The sequence below is a fragment of the Aricia agestis genome, chromosome 16 (genome assembly GCF_905147365.1).
Source record: "Aricia agestis chromosome 16, ilAriAges1.1, whole genome shotgun sequence".
Lineage (NCBI taxonomy): Eukaryota > Metazoa > Arthropoda > Insecta > Lepidoptera > Lycaenidae > Aricia > Aricia agestis.
The window spans coordinates 5,906,692-5,927,047 of NC_056421.1; the positions used below are offsets into that span (position 1 = coordinate 5,906,692).

General features: G+C 34.9%; 1 protein-coding gene and 1 long non-coding RNA gene across 4 annotated transcripts in view; both read left to right on the forward strand.

Annotated features, from left to right (window-relative positions):
• LOC121734917 (apoptosis-stimulating of p53 protein 2-like) overlaps positions 1-20,356 on the forward strand; it is a 353,717-nt gene that overhangs the window by 213,931 nt on the left and 119,430 nt on the right. The gene's annotated exons all lie outside the window — the stretch shown is intronic.
• Positions 7,533-19,060, forward strand: LOC121734922. The gene is made up of 2 exons (XR_006036802.1): positions 7,533-7,602; positions 18,941-19,060. It is a non-coding gene; the product is annotated as an uncharacterized LOC121734922 (long non-coding RNA).

Consider the following 20,356-nt stretch of genomic DNA (forward strand, 5'->3'; position numbering starts at 1 on the left):
GTACGGAACCCTAAAAACAGCATTCCATTTTTAATTTGATAACAGACTTCAACCATAAACAAAGGAGAATAATTATTCGTGCTGTGTATAGGCTTGTCAGTCAAAACATGGTAGTGTGCATGTTGTAGACTGTAGTGTGTATAATGTTTTATAATTTACTAAAATAATGTATGATAAAAGCATAATTTTATAACAATGTTAGCTCAATGCACTCTTTCTCCATTTATACTACAAGTTTGCGAAATTTCATGCTCCTACGTTTCCGCATTTTTATTTTTTCGTAAAAAGGGTTCCAAAGTTTTTCGCTCGCGCAAAATATATAGATTTTATATTAAGCATGCGCCCAATAACTCTGACATTTATCTGAAATAGCCCTATTGTACTCTCAGAATTGGGCGCACACATTGGAAAACGGTTGTAGTATACTGGATGCTATTTACACTGTGATGCCCCAATCCCGAAGACTCCCCTGATTGAACAATATAAAAGTTTTTTGTGTTAAAAGGAAATATAAATTATACGAGGCGTGAAATTCTCTACACGGACGCTTTTTATGTTTGAATTAAAATTCTTGACATTGTATCGATTGTATCCCGTGTTCGCCCAAATCCCAGTTTATAGGCTACTTTTACGCGATTACGCTTTCATTAAGATTACAATGTCTTTATTACTGTCGGCCTTTTAATTGCTTCTAGTAAATTTAGAATGCTAAAAAGGCTGGAGCACTGCCGTGCTCCCAGATAGAGAAACAAATTGAATAATACTAGTTCGTAGACTAGAGACATGGTATAAGCGGTTGCTTGTACACTCATGCTATGCTGGGCATAGATTTAATATGATACTGGGTAAATCAGCAATCACCCGACATACTTTGTTTTGCTTTCAAATAAAAAACACAATATCCATTCTTTAGTTTTAGAGATTCAAGCATGTAGAGACAGACGGGATCGATTTCGTTATATTGTATTGTAAATAATAATTACTCACATAATTTTGTAATTATTATTTACAAAATAATAATTTTAAATAAAGCTTACACTAAAAAAAAATAGTTAGTATCACAAATGAGAATGCAAAAAACAGTTAAAAATTGCCGCCTTCATTTTGACATGTGTGAGTGTGACTAACTGAAATCGTTAAATTGGTAATGGGTCAAAAGGGTCCGGAATCCTCTTAAGTCGGTCCTATTCTCTCCTTATCCGGGACTTACTTAAGTGGCCTCCAGACGTCTGCTTACCATAAACTCCCTGATAAGGATTAGGACCCGAAAGTCCTTTTTTATCACCTCTCGCATTCCTTAGATTCTTGTGTAGTACTTAATAAAATTTATTTACATCGCGCCAACTTTTAAAAAGATATTTTATCATTAAAGTAAGGTGAAAGTGTAAGAGATATTCTAAACGTCTAATAAATTTGGATGGACTTGTATAAGGTGAATACATTTTTATGTTTGTAAGTTGTAACTACAGATTGGTGTATACCAAAGACTTCTATTAAAACTGATGGTGTATACATAATAAGGGATTAATTTGATAGCTACTTTTATGGTTTATTATATTAAAATAAAGATTTGAACTGTTTTAGTGTAAGTCCTCTGGTTAGTCTTTTTGTCAGGTTCCGTCTTAAAAATTAAAATTAAAAGGTAGAGTTTTTTTTATATTTAGAACCCGGAAACGTACATTTTTCCAAATAACAAAATACCTAAACTTTGACTATGCATCACAAATAAATCACCACCATAATATAATTTAGTATGTAATTTCATTTTGTTAGCTTAAACGCAGACTGGCAGGCAGTTCGCTCTAATTATTTTAAAGTAAGGATAGTAGTATACAATAAACGCTATCTGGGGGCACGGCAGTGCCCCCGCCAAGTCGAGCAAAAAAGCGGCACGGCCGTACCATTTTCTCGAACCAATTCAGGCTCTTTTTGACCCCCTATAACTTCATTGTGGATAAACCAACAAGCCTGAATTTTCAGCTGCTAAGCAAGCATTGTATAAACACGGTATATTTAAAATTTCATTCAATTTGAACCAATAGTTTAAGAACTGTAACTTGTTAAAGTTTCTTAATTTTGTCACTGACTGACTGACTGACTGACCGATCACTAAAAGTCTAAGGCACTTCTAGCTGACATAGAATCTTCAAATTTAGTATATAATTAGTGTTTAGTGACTAAATCAAGGAAAAATTCAAATATTTCAAAATTTCTGTCTAGTTTTCTAGATACACTAACTTCGTAAATAACTTTGTAATCCCATATAAATGTATAGGATTACAAAGTTATATTTGCAAATCATTGTACCCGTACCATCAATATCTCCGGTTTATCGTCGGTAGAGATATATCTAGCTAGTGTTTAGTGTCTTAATTAAGGGAAAACCTAATAAACATTTCATAATTATGACTGTCCAGTTTTCTTTTTCTTTCTCTAACTTCGTGAATAACCTTGTAATCCCATATTATATTACATGTATAAGATTACAAAGTTACATTAATTGCAATTTATGAATCTTTGTACCGGTACCATCGATATTTCCGTACGTATATTCGAAGGAGTAATAGTTGTAGATATGTATCTATATATATGAAGCACTAGCTTTTGCCCGCGGATTCGCTCGCGTGGAATTCAAAAATACGAATATTCTTGTAAGCCTCCTTTGGAAACCTGACGTTTTTCCAAGACCAAAAGTAACCTATGTTACTCTTCATCCTTTCAACTAAGTCTACGTCAAAAATCAAGTCGATTGGTTGCTTCGCTAGGCCGTGAAGGAAGGACAATCAAACAAACAAACACACTTTCGCATTTATAATAATATTAGTATGGATATTGGGTAGTTATGAAAGGCAAGAAGTGTAGTAATACATAATGATTATATTATTATTAATTGTTAGTTTTATTTGTTTCTTATAAAAATCGTTATTGATATTTAAAGCTGTAGTAAAAGGTACCAAAAAGGAGAAAAGTAGGACTCTACAAAAAGAAGTGAGATCCCATCAAAAACATCCTGTAAAAAACCAAGTCTCGCAACTCAGTTTTTATACCGTAAAAATGTATGAGATCCATGCAATACCAAGTCGGTTAATTTATTCAGTCCCTACCTAGGGGATCTTCTGTCTCAAGTTATGAATGAATGAATGAATGAAAAACATTTATTTCAGACAAAACAATGTGCCCATAGTAGTGTTAGTGTGTTAGTTACAAAATTATATTACGTAAGTTATTATCATATCAATATTAAAAATCTTTTACGTTTTAAATAAATAGATCGACTTGGACATCGCATGAAAACACAATGTATCTTACAATTTATACATAATTATTATATTATTAGATTGTTTAGTTTATTGCGCTCCCGGCTCCATGCGATTGATGCAGGCCCGTAGTGCTGTGTGATATTGTATAGTGTTATACTAAACAATCTAATCATGCGATGTCCAAGTCGATCTATTTATTTAAAACGTAAAAGATTTTTAATATTGATATGATAATAACTTACGTAATAACTTGAGACAGAAGGTCCCCTAGGTAGGGACTGAATAAATTAACCGACTTGGTATTGCATGGAACTCATAAATTTTTACGGTATAAAAACTGAGTTGCGAGACTTGGTTTTTTTACAGGATGTTTTTGATGGGATTTAATATTTATCTTTTATAAATTTTACGTATGCTAAGAATACAACAGAGATTTTTTATAAGATTGACTTTCAACAAATGTATTTGCAGGATTTGTACGCGCGACCCCTTGACTTTTACCTCAACTTATCTCAAACTCAGACGCCAAGACCGTAGACGTAAAAACGGTTTTTTATGTCAATACACTCCAAAGGGTACTCTAGCACTTGAGCACAAGAGGATAATATTACCATAGACTGTGTGCATTATCTTTGTTAGAAAATACATAAGTAACCCAGGCTTTCGAACTTAGCAAGCCTCATCGGTGAGGGAGTAACTGTTGAGAAATCACTTTTTCTTCTATCTTTTGCACTTATAAGTCTTTTTACGCTGTGTGTCCATTTCCAAGTGAAAAAATGTACAACACTGTATGTATATCTTATATCTTTAAACGAGCAATTCTTGTATTTTATATATTATATTATTGGAATCTCGGAATAGGCTCCAACGATTTTCATGAAATTTAGTATATAGGGGGTTTCGGGGGCGATAAATCTATCTAGCTAGGAATCATTTTTAGAAAATGACATTTTATTCGTGTTTTATAGAATACCGAACAAAGCTCGGTCAAAAAGTTATACTGTATGTTTACTATAATATGTGCTATAATAGCACACCTACAATGACTTTGAATTGCGTTGGTTTTTAGGGTTCCGTACCTCAAAAGGAAAAAACGGAACCCTTATAGGATCACTTTGTTGTCCGTCTGTCCGTCCGTCCGTCTGTCAAGACCCTTTTTCTCAGGAACGCGTGGAGGTATGAAGCTGAAATTTATATCAATTACTCAGGTCTACTGTCCCTTGAAGCTGTGAAAAAATCAAACTTCTAAGCCAACGCAATCAAAAGATACAGCCGTTTATGCCGCAAATTTTCGACACTTGCAAGGGAATCAAAACCTACAGGGTGCTTCCCGTGAACTCAGAATCTTGAAATTTGGTACGAAGCAACGTCTTATAGCATAGATAAAGGAAAAATTACGAAAACCATAAATTTTTAGTTACATCACATAATATATTTTTTTTTAATAATTTTAAACTTACTACCCATTTCCTCATAAACGCGTAGAGGTATTAAATTGAAATTCATACCAAATACTCAGGTCTATAATACCTTTAAGCTGTCGGAACCCTCGGTGCGCGAGTCCGACTCGCACTTGGCCGGTTTTTTTTCTTTTTACACAACAATTACATTGAGAGTGAGTTTATAAGCTTTATTTTAATAAGTGCTAAAGCGCAGCAGTGTTCAGTGCGTGCGACAACGCACAAAGCGCAAAAACGCAACACTCATAAGAATTCAAGCGTTTCCTGCAAACACAAAACATACGCGACCACAAAATCGTGGGATCGTGTGGTACTGTTATCGGGTTAAGTTACGTGCGTCTGGATTTACATAACGAAATGTTATTCAATTAGATAAACATTATTCATTATTATGGATTTTTCTGGAATACGAACCCCTGCCTGCCTATCACACGCCAACGAGATATCTCACTCTCGAGATAATTAAAAACTACTCGTCTCATAATGTCAAAATCTCGACATTATCTCGATAAAACTCTCTAAAAATGATTCGATGATAGATCTACGCGAGAAAAAATGTTTATCATGCTAGGGCAAATGGAGATGAAGAGACAAACCATCAAACATCGTTAAAACATGTAGAGTGTGATATCTCGTTGGCGTATGCTAGGCCGGCAGAACAACTATTGTAATCTGTGCCTAAACAAAGATATTATGACTTGTCGCCCGAAACAATCTTTTCAACAAACTAGCGTTTTTAATAAAAATATTTGCATACCGAATAAATTATAAGCAAAAAACTTTTTGAAAAAAAGCTTTTATTTAAATACACTAAAAAGAAAAAAATAACTATTAATTTATAACCTCAATATATTATACAATTTGCATGATAATAAAAGCTTGTCGCGTGATTTGTACTTAAATAATAAACTACTCGTAGTAGTAAACTGATATTATATTTTTTATTTTATTACAGTAATTAAATATTGACAGATTGTTAAGTCTTGCGACAAGCTTTTATTATAATGCAAATTGTATAATATATTCAGGTTATAACTTAATAGTTAGAATTTTTAAGGGGTTTATTTTCTTCTTTTTAGAGTATTTAAATAAAAGCTTTTTTTCAAAAAGTTTTTTGCTTATAATTTATTTTTTGTTTTTTAGTTAAATCTCTGACTAGATTTCTTAAGTCTGCTTGATTGTAGTTTGTTTCAAGAATTTGTTAAAATCTGATTAACTTAATTTAAGTCTTTAAGAAATCGTACTTAATTTTACGACTAAAAAATTAAATATCACTTAAAAAATGACCGGTTTCAACCCGGCATTTTCTAATGCCCGGCTGGTTTTGACTTGACATAACAAGACACGACATGACACGATACAACACGACACGTCACGTCACGACACGATACGATACGACAGGACACGACAGGACACGACATGACTTTTCAGTTTACTCTCAATGAGCCTTTTTGTTTGATACCCATATTGCAGAAGTGCTTTAAAAATAACAATATTCCCCTGTCTTGGACGAGCCGCCATATTGGATGTAGAATGACATTACATTCGTTTCTGAGTTACTCTTAATGAGCCCTTTCATTTGATACCCATATTGCAGAAGTGCTTTAAAAATAACTATACCTCTATCTTGGTTGAGCCGCGATATTGAATGTAGTATGATATTACATTCGTTTTTAAGTTACTCGTAAAAAGCCCTTTCATTTAATATCCATATTGTAGAACTGCATAGAAAATAACTATTTCGCCATCTTGGATGGTCGGCCATATTGGATTTAGAGTGATGTCACATAGAATATAATGCATTGTCATCGAAACTAAACGTGCATGCAAAATTTCAGCTCGATCGGTTAAATATATCTGCTTCAAAATTGAGTTACAAAATTTCACCCGAACATACATACTTACATACATACAGAGCAAGTTAAATAAAAGCTTTTAAAAAAGTTTTGTCTGTATGTAACACATAATTAATGATAGTTAAAGACAGCACACCTTAACCGCTGCGTTAACATCGTTGTTAGTCGAAGAAACTTAAACTTATTCATTAAGTTATCCAATGAATTAATTTCAAATTTCATAAAAAATAAACGAGTCTTTCGAAATGCCTTTTGTTCACATTTTAAATGTAGGTAAGCTCACATGACTCTCCATGATTTCACATAAGGTTTAAATTTTTGCAAGAGTTACGAAGCATTAGCGACAAAAGCAGCAGACATATTAATTACAAGAAACGTAGCAATTCGGCTGAAGTGCTTGTAATAAGATGGCACGGCGCGGCGAATACTTCTTGTAAAATTACTTTTGTCTCCACCTGTAGCTTAGGGCTGACAAACACAAGTTATTATTACTCCTATAGACCTATACATATAGTGCATTCAGATTTATACTACATTGTAATCTCTATAGGAGTGATGCTTATATCGATGGCATAAAAGTATCATCAGAGGGAAAATAATTTTCAAGTCGTTGACGAATTTTGTACAAACATTTTCGTATGACAGGCAACCCTGCTAAAACTTAATGTAGGTCGTTCTTAACTTTCTTTAATCTCTTAGGGGAAGAATCTTATTATTTAAGTGTAATTTCACACACACCGGTTTCGTCAAACGATTTTTTGGTAAGCGGGACTTAATATATTTTTGGTGAAGGTTAGTTAGGTTAAGTTCATATGGCACAATCCTGCACGTTTCCTGCACGTTTTTTTGCAGTATACGTCTTAACGAATAAATAGTGGCGCATACAATGTATACCTGTATGTAGAACCATTCACACGTCGATTATACTTTTTTTTATGAAATAAGGGGGCAAACGAGCAAACGGGTCACCTGATGGAAAGCAACTTCCGTCGCCCATGGACACTCGCAGCATCATAAGAGCTGCAGGTGCGTTGCCGGCCTTTTAAGAGGGAATAGGGGAGAGTAGGGGTGGGAAGGGAAGGGAAGGGAATAGGGGAGGGTAGGGAAGGGAATAGGATAGGGAATTGGGCCTCCGGTAAACTCACTCGGCGCAAGCGCTGTTTCACGCCGGTTTTCTGTGAGAACGTGGTATTTCTCCGGTTGAGCCGGCCCATTCATGCCGAAGCATGGCTCTCCCACGTCTGAATTTGTTTTTCGATTTGTTGCAGTACAATGATCGAAGTGTGAATGTTAAGACGTAAATATACTGCAAAAAACGTGCAGGTTTGTACCATGTGAACCAGGTCTTAGTCGACATAATATTATTTTATCAAATGTTATCTAGTAAATAATAGTGTCCAGCCAAAGCTTTGGTCGTGAACCGAACCGAAGTCAAAGGTCGAAATATTGCTATTACCAAATTAACTTCGACCATAAATAGATTTAGTTGTGACTTGTGCACTAAATAAACAAAGTAACTCTAAGTACCTACACCTAATCTCCAGTCTGGAGATTAGGTGTAGGTAGGTCCGTTTATGGAATATTCATGTCTGGAGACTCCAGACATGAATATTCCATAAACGGCAACAAAATAGAAGATACCTCCAAAACGCCACAACTTCTACAGTCATTTGTGAAGAAAAGTACCAGCATCGCTGTTTTAATTTGAAAGTTTATTTCTATTGTGTCATTTCGTCCAGCGGCTTATGACCTGCAAAAGTTTTTAATGAGGTCTTAAGGGTAATGAAAGAAACATTAGGTAACAAAGTAGACGGCTTAACGCCTTGTTGTAAAGTTTCAATTACATTATAACCGCGACTTTATGTAGACATTATGTATAGTATTATAGTTTTTATCTGACAAAAGAGTATGATAAGTTCGGCTATGAATATTTTCGTATGGTCGCGAATATTTAAGACTAGCTGTTGCCCGCAACTTCGTCCGTGTGAATGTATGTTATTAAAATCGAGATTTAGAAAATTGAACACCCATCTACTTTTTTTGATCTATATTTAATTTATATTTGAGAGAAAAAATCGTCCTACAAGAAAAAGTAACGCACACGCCATTTCACATATTAAGTATTGTAGATTTAAAAAAAGCCCAAAACGTGGTTTTTGCCCTGACTTTTTTCACTTTTTTAAAAAAATACACATTTTATACAAAACGTTACACAATCGCCACTTGTGCTTTTTTTTAATTCATCATCAGGGATTTAAATTTTTCAATGTATATCACCATTACAGAAAGAAAATCCTTCCAGTACAAACATGAATAACACTCGTCTCATACTTATAGTTAATAATATCTCACAATCTAACCTTTCCTTTTTGTTTACAGGTAAATATCACGAAACTGAGAATCGATCCCGCACGGTAATAACCCTATATCTTCCGCAGTCTGGTAAAAAAAGCCCGACGTTTATATTCTCGATGTCTTCCGTGACCTCAATTCATTCGGAGACCGAAAAATTTACGACAGGTGTAAATAAAGAGCTGCCAAATATACCGCGGTGACACGACTATTTTTGGCTCGTATTTACCCCAATTTTTTTTAATGTTGCCTACATTTCCTGTAAGTGAGTTTTTTTAAGTGTTTGCAGTAGATGTTTAACATTCTTTATATTATTTCAATTAACTTTCATGTAAAAACTTAAAAAATAATCGGCTAGGAAGGACGGTGAATATTAATCAATGAAATTAGAGAATTTAGGAACTTTTCTCTCTACCAAGGCATTACAGCCCAGTGGGCGTTGTTAGGGCTTGGGCGTGAATTCCGATAAAATTCCTCCGGCCCAAACGACATTTGGGAATATTTTGACATTGACCTTGTGCGACGGCCGTAATGAAATATGCCATATATTTGAGGGTTAAAACTTAAAACTCCATGGCTCTGTTGTAACTATTGGGGTTAAGGTTAACCATGTTTTTAATATTATGTTATTTCTTTCTACTTAAATATTATAAATTTATTATATTTTAACATAACTGTAACTCGGATTGTCGCAAGCAAGCCTTATTGAAGTTTGTTGTATAGTGAAAATACTATTTTGTTACGTATATTATAGTCCTTTATTTTTTGAGAAAAATGACAGTTAGTGATGGCGTCGAACTGCTGCTAGTATATGTCAACCTCTCGACCCCCATAAGGACACCGGTGACTGCGACAACAATAGAATAACAATAGATTTCCAAGAATCCGCGATCGAAGGAAGGCAGATATTTAAAATTTCATCTCTTGAATTGATAACCCTTAAATGCTTTATGCTTTTCATTGATAAATCTTTCAACGTAGATACACGTTTTTAATTAACTCGCATGCAATAGCAAAATTCGATATGACTTGAATTCGCTTTGACTATACGTGACATGATTTTTCCATTTGTGTCCAAACTCAGTTTGCCTTCAATACGCGGTTATTTGCTATTCATGTTGTGCTATTTTTTACATAACAACAGAATATGTTGAGCGTGGAGACGAAGTTTGCTAAATATTCGAGAAACTTCCCCCATATGATAAGAGGTGAAATTGGTGATGATAATACAGACGCTGAATGGTAAAACTTACTTAAATATTTTGTACTGGATGACGCCCGTTACTCCTTTGTGCCAAAATTCGTTTATCGTGCTGGAACCGTACATTTTTCCGGGATAAAAAGTATCCTATGTCCTTTACTGGGATTCAAAGTATCCCCACGACAAATTTCAGCAAAATTGGTCAGTGGTTTGAGCGTGAAAAGGTAACAGACACACATACAGACACACTTTCGCATTTATAATATTAAAGTCTGGATGTTGAAGCATTGATATTTATATGAATCACAGTAGAAAAATATGTTTTCTTCTAAAAATTAATCAACTAAGGGTGGGTTGCACCAACTTACTTTAACTATAACTGTAACTTTAGCTACAATGCAAAATGTCAAATCTTTGGTTAAAGTTAAAAATGGACGCCATCAAGACGCCATATTTAACCATAACCATAGAGCTCGACAAGGCTTTACATGCACGTGGCGAAAAAAGGAACTAACGCTATCATCATACAAAAACGCCATTTTTGACAGTTCTCCTTTACCAGCAGCGCCCCCCGCCCACGTTCTTTATAAGCCTTGTCGGACCAACAACGTCTTCTGTCAAATTCTGTGGTCAAAGTTAAGGTTAAAGTTAAATATACTTAACTATAACCATAACTTTGACCATAACTTTAACTTTAACCACGACTCTGGTGCAACCCTACCCTAACTGTTATACTACATAATATAATATAGATATACTAATTATTCTTTTTAAGTAAATGTAAAATGAAATTTTAAATAAAAGAAGAGGAAAAGTTGTTTCAAGTAAAGATGATTTTATAATTAATTTCGTCACTTTACAATTTCAATTAAGCCTTTAGCTTATCGAATTAATTATTATACAAATAGATACTGAGATCGTCTATTATGAAGTAGCGCTTACTTAAGGCTAGATTATTCCAAATTCACGTTTCTAGAATGAGTAATTTTTAAATAAAGCGTCATTAAAAAAAACTGAAAAATATATACATGTATAGATACATCTTTTAACTAGTGACTTTTATGGTTAGAAACACAATACAGATAATTTTACTCGATAAAAAAAAATCCGAAACAACCTCGATTTTAAAAACATTTTGAGTTTTATAGGACTTACAGGGACTCAATCAAAAAATAATTTGGATAGTTTGATTACTATTAAAATTTTACAGGGAAATGTACGGATACATGTTTAGTTATACTATTTTTTATCTAAGTAAAAAGGTTTTTTCTCCTATTTGGCCGTATCATGGACGCGGCGAGCGTCGTAACCGCCACTGTACAAGGCGCGCTGATATGAATGTTATTTTGATGTTATTTACGTCGATATTCGCACTGACAGACATCGACCTGCTAATTTAGAAATAACCTCCCCTTAAAATGTTGCTTCTAAATTAACTCTCGTAACTGCCTCCTTGAATTGTCCCATAATGTCAAAAGATGTACGCATTTTTATTATTAAAGAATAAAAACATTTTAATTTCCGGTCAAATACGGTAAAGTCAAAACATAATATCCGGTAATTTTGCGTTCTAAAAAAATGGCGGTTCACATGTTTTTTGCTCCATACCGCCCATCCATACCCCGCATTCCTTTCTCGCTTTTTTTCTTCGGATTTTGTGCATTTTGTATAGAAGGGTGTGCGGGGGACGTTTTTGTGTTCGTGGCGTTTAGTTTGACTCAACAATTCAGTAGCTGCGAACCCTCCGTGAGGGGTGGTCGTCGCGTTTGTTCGGAACATCGAACGCGGTTCTATAGTGAAGTTTATTTGGATTGTATAATTCGTAAGTCCGTAAGACTGGAAATCTTTTGAGTTGCGTTATGGATATTTCATTCAATACTATCTGTGGTTTAAATTTATATGACCAGGATATGTACAATGGTATGTTCGAAAAAATAATTTCCACGCCTTTATTGTTTGCACACAATTAAAGTTTGTAAAGAATTAAATGTTAACTTGCTACTATTATACCAAATTTGGTAATAACTTAAAAAAAAAAACAAAACAAAACTAAATTACAAGATTCCGTTCCGAATGAGATGAAGCAACAGCCTCGCACGTGGGTCCGGCCGATACAAAATCTTACATCACATGTAAAAAAATACCCACATAGCCTATGAAATGTTAAGGAACTTTGTCAGACGTTTATTTTATCTGACGGTTTATCAGAGACCTCGAATTTCCAAAAATGTTTATTGGCCTTTCAAAAACTTTTTTCAAAGATTCTCCATACTCTATCTGTCAAGTTAAGTGGTGGATAGCCTATCCAGAACTTATCAGGAAGTGGTGAAACAGGCCCTTACTCTATCTAGATTCTCCAGTCTGTTCAGTTTGTACTTACCTGTAAGCTTAGACAATAGGTAGAATTTTAGTCTATTCTCGTATAGCCTGTCTATTTGGGTCAAACGACTGCGGTTAATAGTAACGGCCGAGTGGTCCAAATAAATTATAATTGATGGCGTAGCACTAACATTTTGATGTCAAAGTAATTACCATGTCGATTGGAGGTACTAGGTACCAACCTAGTGATTATAAAATATAGGTATATAAATTAACTTGTATAATTTGATTCGAATATTATATTTGTAGACTTGGAAGTTGACAGTTTTAAGTACGGGTAGGGTATATATTATTATTGTGTTAGGTATAAAAATTTATCTTATATCCTTAAACGAGCAATTCTTGTATATATATAATTGGAATCTCGGAATCGGCTCCAACGATTTTCATGAAATTTAGTATATAGGGGGTTTCGGGGGCGATAAATCGATCTAGCTAGGAATCATTTTTAGAAAATGTTATTTAATTTCGAATACCGAGCAAAGCTCGGTCCAATAGCTAGTATACTCTTTAAACTTTATAGTTTAAAATTTATTTTTAAAAAATCTAAAAATTAATAGGAGTTTTGGTTGGTCACTACTCACTGCTGTCGATCCTGCCGACATAGGAGATGCAGTAGTGGTTTGAAAATATTGCGATTTGTGTGACATTGGTTAAAAAAATATAGGGATTATAAATATTTTTGATTTCTATTCAACATGTAAATCAAACTACGGAGTAAGGCGAACTCCAAAAGAAATTCAAAAATATATATGAAAATTTCTTCTTCACCATCGCTCTCATCGTGGATTAAATTACTATAGTAACAGTCATAGCAGTAAGTAGTATCTATATTCCCTTCCCTTCCCTATCATCCCCAATTCCCTTCCCTTCCCATCCCTACCCTCCCCTATTACCCTATTCCCTCTTAAAAGGCCGGCAACCCACCTGCAGCTCTTCTCATGCTGCGAGTGTCCATGGGCGACGGAAGTTGCTTTCCATCAGGTGACCCGTTTGCTCGTTTGCCCCCTTATTTCATAAAATATATAGCATCCGTATTACTCGATCAATGTCACAAAATCTAACGATAAAACTTGCCTCTAATGAAAGTTCATTGCAAAGTTTCTAAACTGTGGGCTTACGTTGCAACCTAATAGGGAAAGCTTTGACGTAGTTGCCTTCAAAGTACCAGTAGATTTAAGCTTTCATTGCTATTTCTAATAATACCTTCTATTATAAAGAGAATTCCTTGAATGGTAACAAATAGAACATCAGCATTTCCGAATAAGTTATTTGTCACTCATAAGATGGTAAAACAGCCTTAATAATATAACACATACAGTAATATTAGAATCAAATTATACAGGTTAATAAACCACTTATTAAGGGCATGCAAATAATATGAAAAAATAAAGAAAACGACTTATTACTATCAACAAACGTAGCAACAAACCCATTTTCTTGAAAAACATTTATAATACAAAAGAAATTAGACTGCAAAACTCTTTATGAAGAAAATAAGTATAGAAAATGATACGTATTTTCAGTCACGTATGGTCTTAACAAACTTGTTTAAATTCTCTACATTTTGAATTCTTTATCTGAAAACATCTGAGCTAGCAAGAGAATAGGATTCTTCAACGACTTCTTTTAATTGCAAGCGTAATTACAACTCGTGACATATTCTGAGCTATTGAGAATTCTCGAGGCACTGCATGAAAATAAGAATACTATTCAAATATTACCAAATCCGTTTTGTCCAGTCGTATTTTTTGGATTATACTAATTTTAAACCGCGTCGTAGGTTGATAAATTCGCATCATAAAATTTAACTTTATAATGTGTTTTTTAGAGCTTCAAGTTTAGTAAGCAAATAGTGAGTTAGTGTTTCGGGAGTTGATTTTCCACGCCACTCCAGTGTTTTGTGGACTCAAAATAAATGCAAAATTTCATAGATATCGGTTTAACCTGAAGACTTATGTCTTCAGACTAAATACATCTACATTAATAAATACTCATTCTACAATAATATTATGATGATAATCATAACAATAAAAGGAAGCAATTGTTCTCTCTTCTGTATTTTTCGTTTGTCGCTCTCAGCAAGCAACTTCAATACAAACTTTATGATTACTTCGGATTCATTCATTGAGTTTTTTGTTAATGCGTTAACAAGTTAAAATAACCCAATTTAACTTGAGGATTTATCATGATCTAACTTTTTCGCTTTCTCTTATTTGATATTTGCTTTTGACTTCTTTTAGATCAGATAGGAATTTATATTAAAATTACGAAGCTTCGGTGATTTTGTTATTTTCACGTCAGATGTTGTTGTCTTTCGATCCAGCGATTTTGTTGATTTCACCAGCTTCCAGAAAAAGAAGGATGTATATTATTGAGCCGTATTTTTTAATAACCATCGCTAGTTGCGTGTCGAGGCTTTAGTTCCTGGTTCTCTTGCGTGGGGATCCGCTTAGCAAGTATAATTCAACCGTAGAGGTTGACGGTGCTCCTTGCTATATTTGGTCAACTATTTAGTTTCCCTATTTGGATGAGGATGTAGTATTCCTATGAAGTATCCTCAAAAGTTCAGACTGAGGCTGCGTTTCCACCGGAGATGTGTTGCGAGGAATGTGTTTTTGATAACCAATAGAATCGCTTTATAGATGTGACCTCGCTCAGCGCAGCGATTCTATTGGATCTTAAAAACACATTCCTCGCATCACATCTCTAGTGGAAACGAAGCCTAGTTTAAGGCTGCGTTTCCACCAATGTGTTTTCCAATAGAATCACTGCGCTGAGCGAGGTCACGGCAAGCTCAAGTCAAAAACACATTTCTCGCAACACCTCTCTGGTGGAAACGCAGCCTTACAAGGATACGATGACATTCGGATAAAATTGTCATTGGGACAGGGACAGCTGTCACTTCTTAGTGACAGCTATCTTGTTACGTGGCCAGAGAGTCACTCGACTCTACAAATTCTACAATATTTTAGCGGAGTTAGTTGATGTTCTTATTTTGGCCACGCGCCAAAAGTACCTTGTATTGTAGAATCATATTTCATAATATGGTTCTACAATACAAATCATTGTATTTCAATTATTTTATTATATACTCGTAGCTGTCAAAGTAAATTGACATAAAATACACAACTTAAACAAGTGGCGTGCAAAGGCCGTTGTATATTTTGGTCTAGTTTGTTTAAAAAGTAAATATTGCTGTAGGCGCGAAGTCCAAAGCCTGGTGTGCCGTTAGGGGTAGAATAATATTGAACTTGCTACTAATTAGATATTTATTATTTGTTTAACAGGCTTGAAATACTTATCTTGTTAGAATCTAGCTAAATAAAGTCATAGTACAGTCTTTGAATCTTTGAATGAGCAAATAAAACCTTTGAATCTTTAAATAATTAAAAGGCAGAATATCAACATTGAAAGCATTTTAATCTCGCATACAGTACATGTATATATTTTTTCCAAGACGTCAGCTGCTGACTTTAAAGGAAAAAAATATTATACATGCTAGCGTTACTTAAAAATTGGAGCACATGCAACGTACTTAACAAAAGTTAATGCAGAAAAAGATATAACCTTAAATTCAAGTCAGTTTAAAACTAAAACTAACGTCTCCGTGGTCTAGTGGTATAGAGTGCGGCTCTTGACTCGGAGGTCGTGGGTTCGATTTCCGCGTTGGAAACATGTTATTTCCAAGTTTGGTTAGGATAATGCAGGCTAATAACCTGATTATCTGACAAGTAAGATGATGCGTCTGATGGGCAAAAAGTCGGTCCTGCGCCTGATCTCTCGCCGGTCTTGTCGGTCTTCCGACCCACTGGGTTATGAGAGTAAAGGAATAGAGAGTGCTCTTGTGTACTGCGCACACACTTGGGCACTATAAAATTACTCCTGCGTTGCTGGCCTGGTTTCAATGAAACCGGCCACCGTCACCGAAACCGGTGTGGGAGCTATTATTTTTATTATTATTATAAAACTAAAGCAGTAAAAACAAGATGCATTTAGATAAGTGGCACTTATCGTTCAACTCGGAACGTTGCTGTTCCTCCCAGATAAGGACACGGCCATTTAAATTCCAATCACGGGACTAGGTCCTTTATTAACAGCCCCGTCCTTTATTCTGTTATAGCCGAAGCTTTTATTTCATAATTATTCGCTAGTCCCATTTCAGTCCCTTTATAATAAATCCCTTATAATAATTAAATACCTAAAGTAATCGCAATTTCATTTAAGGAAGAAGATAAACTGCAGATGATCTGAGCAAAGTTCAAGAATATTAAACTTTTTAGATCATCTGCAGTTTGACTAATTAATACAGTATTTTAAAAAGATAAAAACGACTTCAAAATTGTACGTTATTAAAAATTAAAATTCCCTATCTCAAAAACTACTGAACTGATTTTGATGAAACTTGCAGTTATCCTTAAGTTGAACAATACCTAGTGCAACAAAAAATGAATCACTTAAATCGGACTTGTAGTTCCGGAAATATGCGAACGCAAACATAAAAACATACATACTGTATGTGTGTGTCTGTCTGTCTATCCGTCTGTCTGTTACCTCTTCATGCCCAAACCACAGAACCGATTTGGCTAAAATTTGCCATAGATGTACTTTGAGTTCCGGGAAAAGACATATGATACTTTTCGTCCCGGAATAATGTACGGTTCCCACGCGATAAACGAGTTTTGGCGCAACAGAGTTGCGGGCGTCATCTAGTTTACATTACATACATACGGGTCGAATTGATATAACCTTCTTTTTTGAAGTCGGATAAAAATTTTTGACGCCATTCTGACTAACAAATAGCAGCAATTTCCGAGGTCAAGAATGATTACCGTCCGTTCCGGGAACATGCGTTTACGTAGTAGAAACTTCTGTCACTGTTCAACTATCTTATAACATTCAGATGGCCCGTGATGAGCACTAAAATCAGCATAACAAAAGATGATTTTTGAAGTGGAATCATTCTTTTCTGTTGCACTTTTTTGCATGAGCAAAAAATGTTAAACTCGAGTCACGTTACGTGATGCCTATTTCTACTGTTGTGTTTTCACTTCTCCTAGCACTCCCAGAGTGGAACCCGGTGTTTTTTTTTAAATAATAAATACGCTTATGACCACAACAAGTTTTTTTTTTTAATGAAATAAGGGGGCAAACGAGCAAACGGGTCACCTGAAAGCAACTGCCGTCGCCCATGGACACTCGCAGCATCAGAAGAGCTGCAAGTGCGTTGCCGGCCTTTTAAGAGGGAATAGGGGAGGGTAGGGAAGGGAAGGGAAGGGAATAGTTGAGGGTAGGGAAGGGAATAGGGTCGGGGTTAGGGGATTGGGCCTCCGGTAAACTCACTCACTCACTTCACGCCGGTTTTCTGTCTTTCTTTATTCTGTGTCTTCCATTCAGCCATTATTTGGTTTTTAAAATTCTTGAGTTCGTACCTAAGCAGATTAGAGCGTCTGTATATTCTAAATACATAATATGTATACTAAAAAAAATGTAAAAAAGGATTTTGAGGTTTGATTTTTGGTGAGAGAGTACCTAGCGACAATGGTTTTAAATTCAAAAAACAGAAGTCGGTCTTTTTATCTTAAATATAATGTTAAAAAGAACCTGCATTTCGAATGTAATTAAAAATTGATAACAGAATAATAAACGGGCGACTACTTAATTTTAATTTTAAAAGTCGAAGTCGTTTAAGTATCCTTATAAATAAAAAATAAACATTATAAATATTGAGTGTCCGTCTGTTTATTTGTTGTCTTCACGATTAAACCACTGAACCGACTTTGGTGTTTGGATAAAGATATTACTTTGAGAGTTGGGAAAGGATATTAGAATGGTTTATCCCAAAAAAGGGACGGTTTCCGCGCGATAACGATTTTTCGCAACAAAATTGCGGACAAACAACTAGTTCTAGACAAAAATCAACCATTTAAAGCTTCTTTATAAACGATGTTTCGAAAAACATATTTTTCTTTAACAATGAACTGGAGTCTGGAAAGCATGTCGGACGGCTGTTTTTGTTTTTCATTGGATGCCATCGCTTTGTAGTGCGACGTTATTTGACAGCTCATCTAGATTGTTAGTCCCACAATGGGGTTGTTTACGAGATTTTAGTTTTATTGAATCGTTTTTCGAGGGTGTCCCAGAAAGAGAATTCATTTGTTTTTTAATATTCTCTCGCGAATTCTAGTTGTCTGATACATTGCTAAAGATTAAATTCTATTCTTCAAAACTGATTTATCCTTTGCTTCAATAATATATATTATTATTATTATTATTATTAGATACATCTATCAATATTCTATTTGATCACTGATCTACCGAAGAGACCTATAATTTTTTTATATAAAATAAGGGGCAAACGAGCAAATGAGTCACCTAATGGAAAGCAACTACCTTCGCCCATGGACATTCGCAACACTAGAAGAGCTGCAGGTGCGTTGCCGGCCTTTTAAGAGGGAATACGCTCTCTTCTTGAAGGTTTGCAAGTCGTATTGGGCCGGTCATACCTGCTGGTGACAGTCCGTTACAGAGTTTTACAGTGCGCGGGAGAAAGTTACGCGAAAAACGCACGGTGGAAGAATGCCACTCATCAAGATGATATTTACCAAAGGATTCCAAAGTTGTGGCAAATAAACGTTCCTAAAATCAGAAAGTAGGCATTTTCACATATCAATTTACCCATTAAACTTAGCTTAGTCTTTCATCCAAAATTATCTTACTTCAGTTGCTATGCTTTGCCAATACGAACTTATGTTAATCAAGCGCGCTAATGGTGGTCCTTCGAGCACACACCTCACACACGGCGCTAATCACAGTTGTCCATTTCCAGTGTGAGCGTTGATTGCGATTTACTGCACATGACTGCCTTCTTATCCCGGGAATACAACTGTTGACTATTAAACAATTGTGCCGCGGTGCCAAAACCTATGCTTTGCACGATAAAACTACTAAAATCTAATAAAATTCTTCTCAGACTATCGAAGTCTCAGAAGAATTTAATTTTAACAACCGTATATTTTTATTGGATAAGATAAGAGCCTGTTTCATCACATCCTGATAGGTCGGATAGGCTATCTACAACTTAATAGATAGAGTATGGAGATTCAGTCAGTTAAGTTATGCATAGCCTATCCGGGACTTTATCAGGAAGTGGTGAAACAGGCCCTAAGTGTTGCTCTCAACTTTGATGCACCGAAAGTGCTGCCCGAAAAACATAAAATATTGTGTCGGGATGAAAACTATCCCATGATCTTTCTCAAAACTCAAATATTTCTTTATTTGTAAGGTTTAATACCAAGAATTAAAACATGTTTACCATATACCTTAATGAATAAATAAATAAATATTTAAATATACCTTCCAAATATAGACATCAATACATAAGGCAGCCTTAGGCAAAGATCAGACGTCAATTCCAATACACGGTATGGAAATCCATATAAAAGTGTTGATACTAAGCCGAAGCCCATTAAGGCCTCTGCCGGATACTATTTATTAATGAATGTACACAGTACACATATTGTCTCGAGTACAAATTCAGCTTCGACACGAAATCTCGTCGCGCCTAAATTTAATAACGAAATTCTACTTCTGAATTATAATTATTCCCGCGATTCCGCAACCCCCGCTAAATAAATCAACCATGTCACTCTCATAGTTGGGTGATAACGACATAGTTTAGATATAGCCAAATTGTATTGTTAGAATATTATAATTAACAACATATTTTATCTCGATGAAATTATCATTTAAATGTCTATTCTGTTAACGGTTTTGTGTAGTTATGATCATGGTATGGGTCGTGTACATACAACTTAAGATCGTTCGACAGAAATGGATAAGAAATCA